The 4,719-nt window shown below is 43.0% G+C and overlaps 1 protein-coding gene across 1 annotated transcript in view; it reads left to right on the forward strand.

The window, feature by feature from the left end:
* myzap (myocardial zonula adherens protein) overlaps positions 1–4,719 on the forward strand; it is a 105,053-nt gene that overhangs the window by 33,680 nt on the left and 66,654 nt on the right. The window lies entirely within an intron of this gene.

Raw genomic sequence — 4,719 nt, forward strand, 5'->3', positions numbered from 1 at the left:
CTCTCGGAGTGACTCAGTGCGAAGAGTAAATTCATGGCTATCAGTTGTTCCTCAGTGAGCTGGCATGAATTTTCTGTTGTGGTTAGACTTTTCCTCTTTATTGCTGGAACTAGTGCCAGTGTTTGGTTTGGATCACTTGTTTGTTGATTGCTACCTGCCAGGCTGACCAGTTGAACACAGAGGAAATGAGCTTGTCCCTCCATAATTGTATTATTCTCACTGGAAGCCTGTGAATGCAGATCCACGCTTGTGTAATACTGGCTCTCAGTTTTCTGGGCTGTCTGAACTGAGAACTATTGTATATGGAAATTGAAACTCAGTAATTCATCCTCAGATCTCTATAAACAGCCGATTCTTGGTCCCTCTGGCGAGGTCATTGGCAGAGCACAGTTCTTATCAGATCGTGTCTAAGGCCACAGATTAGGATTATGCTTTTGTGGTTTTTGGATGTGGAAAGACATCTAGGGCTGTGGTCAGGGCTCAACTAATACTGACAAATTGGTGGGGCCATTGTGTTTTTGGTGTCTCCACAATCTGCCTTGCATATCACCCTTGTTTTGGCAAATAATCTGTGTTTTGTTAGATTTCCTATTTGCTTTGTTCATTAAATTCCCTTTCCTCTCATTCCTTGCAAGTGCCCCTGTGATGGACCAGTTCTGTTGTTCTTTCCTCATTGTCTACTATGATCTGTTGGTAAACTGACTCTGAGTGTCAGCCAAGGGTGTTAAGAGTAACCAATTGAGATTGAGACTTGATTCAGGAATTTCTGAGCAGCAGTTACTCTCCAAACTCTTTCGAAGATGACCACCCTGCACTACACACCTATGTAGCCATTCCGGTAACCCATCCAGGTTTGTCCATAAGATTCCTACTGGAGATAATCCATCACTATACCTCAGCAAGGATATCAGAAGAGAAAGGAGTGTCATTGGAAGTAAAGACAAAAAGAGTTCATGTCCTGAGCAATGGATTAATGGGCCTCTGCTAGTAGAAATATGCCCCCACATGCCATAGAATGAAAGGAAAAAGACCCTTTGGCCTTCTGATTCTATCTATTATTTGTCTACACACCGGGGGGGGGGGATATTTGCAATGAGGAAGTAACTTATCAAGCCATGTGGCTTTGGCATGTGAAGAAACTGGAGCAGTAGGAGGGAATTCAAGTGGTTGTGGGGAGAACGTGCACACTACAGAAACACCCTGGCCACTGGAACTGTGAGGCAGCTGTTCTGCCAGCTTCACCACTGCATTTTCATGTGTGCTGCATTGTAGTAACACTGCAGTCAGCAGCAATGCATTCACTTCCAGATGAAGGTGTTGACCCTAAACATCCACTGTCTGTGTTCCTCCATAGATGCTCCAGATTCCAGGATCTACAGTATCTTGTGTCCCTGTTGTATGACTCCTCTGAGAAATCTCTTCAAGATGTGTTCACTTTCAAGAGGCTTCCCTCCTCTTTTTGATGAGAGTTCTCACTCTCTCACTGCACACCCTCTGTGATCTTTGTCCTCCTCAATGAGTCCAGATGAAGTGACTCAACTAGAAGTGCCTCCTCTTCATTTCCCTCCACAGATGCTGCCTGACCCACTGAGTTCCTCCAGCATTCTGTTTCTTTTTCTATTCATTTCTGTCCCTTTATTTTTCTGCTGTGTGACTGATACTAAAGCTGCTGTCAGAATGTTCCATCCCTCAAAGCTGGGAAGCACCCTCTCAGTAGGAACCTGCAGAACTGCACTGATGATAATGAGTAGCCAGAAAAAAATCCAGCACAATGAGTGGAAATGTTTTGTTCCGAGTCTGTAAACAAGGTGAAACTTGGCGTTTTGCCAGAGTTTCTGTGCCTGCTTGCCAGGGAGCACAGAAGTACAACACTGGCGGGGGGTTGGTGAGTGACACTGAGCTGAGAGTAAACTGCGAACATGAGATGTAGCATGACCTTCTCCACAGAGGAGACTTCACTGCAAAACGTGGTCATTACATCCTCCACATCAGCAAGGAGAAACGACTAATCAATCTCCAAACACGGGAGGATTATCCTATCATGTGCAGTGTGAGCACAGGGGGCTGAGGGGCTCAGGCAGAATCCATCTTAAATCAATATCTGAGTCCCTCTGTTCTCTGCATTAAAGTGGCAGCATAATTAAACTGTCATGGTGGAGACGCAAGAGACTGCAGATGCTGGAATCTGGATTAAGGAACAAGCTGCAGGAGGAACATTTATGGGAGGAAACTCCCTTGTATCTCTTCAAAAAAAAAATCAAGGCATTCCATGTACTGTAAGCTGGATCCTCTGGTAGATATTTTTATTGTAATAAAATTAGTCAGAAATGAATTGTTGACACGTTCAGTACCGTTTCAGTGGGAAAGAACAATGCTTCACAAAAATGAGAATAGTTTACTAGTGTAAGAACCTCACTTGACTGAAGTGAAGCCGCTTATAGAAATCGCTCAAAGACATTTGTAGATGTGTAGAAACCTCTACACAACATTAACGTGCAATAGATGGAGCAGGGAAGATAAAGTAGACGTCGTTATGATTTGTAACTCCAAAACCGAAGTTAAGAAAAAACACGGGAGCACTGGCTCTTATTTTAGTAAAGTGCACATATTGATGGCATAATGATGTATGACATTCATGTATTTCTACGTATAACCTGTAATGAATTATGTAAACAATAAACAATGCTTAATCAAACAATATATTTACAATAATACTAATATAAATACACACCAGAAGTCTTAATGTTGTAATGTTTCTTCAGAGAGTAATGTTGGGGAGCTGGTGATATGGAATCATTGGCTTAAAACTGAGCAAGAGAGGAACTAGAAGTCAGGAAGTTGTTAACATATGGGATCCTTTGTTTCAGGGAATTGTTGAAGGGAAATGAATAGGTTGAGTCAGGAGGAGATTCTGGTTCATGAAGTGAGATGCACAGCAGAGCTTCTTACGATAACTGTACATAACTGGCCCAATCTCTCCCCAGTAGGTCAGCATCGGTTCTCTGTAACAATCCCGATGGAACTTGAACAGCTTACTACAGTATGCAGCTCTTGTTGACTTTTTAGGAATGACTAAATAACCCAAATTCCAGCAGCCTTCCTTGGATCAGGACTAGAGGAGAGCATTCTGACGGGCTGCATTACTGTCTGATATGGAGGGGCTACTGCTCAGGACCGAAAGAAGCTGCAGAAGGTTGTAAATCTAGTCAGCTTCATCTTGGCTACTAGCCAACAAAGTACCCAGGACACCTTTAGGGAGCAGTGTCTCAGAAAAGCAGTGTCAATTATTAAGGACCCCCAACACCCAGGGCATGCCCTTTTTTCACTGTTACCATCAGGTAGGAGGTACAGAAATCTGAAGGCACACACTCAGCGATTCAGGAACAGCTTCTTCCCCTCTGCCATCTGATTCCTAAATTCCTAAAAAAAACTGTTCAATACACATAATTGATTTACTTGTTTATTTATTACTTTTCTCTCTCTGCTCGATTATGTATTGCATTGAACTGCTGCTGCTAAGTTAAATTTTGCGCCACATGCGGGTGATAATAAACCTGATTCTGATTCGGAGGTATTTATGACACAGTGGGTGTCCACTGAAAGTTTACCCTCTGTCAAGGATATTAAGGATCGGGAATTGCTGTGGTTCTGAAGATAATGGCACATATAGTGCTTTCAATTAGGGATACAGTTCATTGACCTTGAATCTTGACTCTGTTTCTTACAGATCCTGCTAAGGATTTCCTGTGTTTCTTGTTCTTACTTCATATTCTGCAGTAGCTTGTTGTTTGCTTCCTGATTCATTGAGGTGGGATGGTCTATTTCCCTATGGAAAGTAAAAATAGTGTGGCTGCAGATGGGTTACATGAGGCCTCTGTTACTACCCTGGGTCAGATTTTCCGTTAAGGATGGTCCTGGTGTATCCATATTGTTGAGGGAACTGGGGCAGGGAGACCGCTGAAGACCTGCAGCCCCTGGACTCAGTGCCACAACTCTCCAAATGTCTGCTGGAGGGACCATAGAGAGCTCAGGATATTTTATATGTTCCTTCACAATGACTCTGTCCAGGAACAAATGTCTCCCCTTATATCTTGAAATTCCAGGGTGACTGACGCAGGCTTAGACCCACATCAGAGGGCAAAGCCAACCCTCACTATTCACTTGCTGCTGGATATTTGAGTTGGACTTTTGAGAGATGACGTTGGACACGTGGACAAGATTCCTTCAACATTGGCTCAATGGAAAATCTCTGAGTACATCACTAAAAGAGATCAGAATGATCTTTCTACAAACAGATTGTCAATTGTACTTGATTCACAGCTCCAAGGAAACGTTGTGGTCCTGGAGTGTTCTGGAGTTTCCCAGGCAACAATAGGAGTGCAAATCAGTTCAACTTCTGCATTATATAAGCTATTCTGAGCGTGTTTACTGCCTTGATCTGACATATCCCTTGAGCAGGCATCAAGGAAACTTATCATCTTGCACTTGAGGTTTTAAACTACAGCAGAAACATTTGAATGGCTGGCTGGCTTTGGTGTTGTCAGAATAGAGAGAGACTCTATTCTCTCATAGGCAGTCTTGGAGTTGGGATTAGTAGATAAGTCGATAAATGGTGTGACTTGCTGGCTAATTATATAAATGGGAAGCTGGTATGCTGTCTGCACCAGAAAACAGACAATGCTGGTGATGCAACATCAATAACTCACTCTGAGACGTAAA

The sequence above is a fragment of the Hypanus sabinus genome, chromosome 28, assembly GCF_030144855.1.
Source record: "Hypanus sabinus isolate sHypSab1 chromosome 28, sHypSab1.hap1, whole genome shotgun sequence".
In the NCBI taxonomy this organism is placed as follows: Eukaryota; Metazoa; Chordata; class Chondrichthyes; order Myliobatiformes; family Dasyatidae; genus Hypanus; species Hypanus sabinus.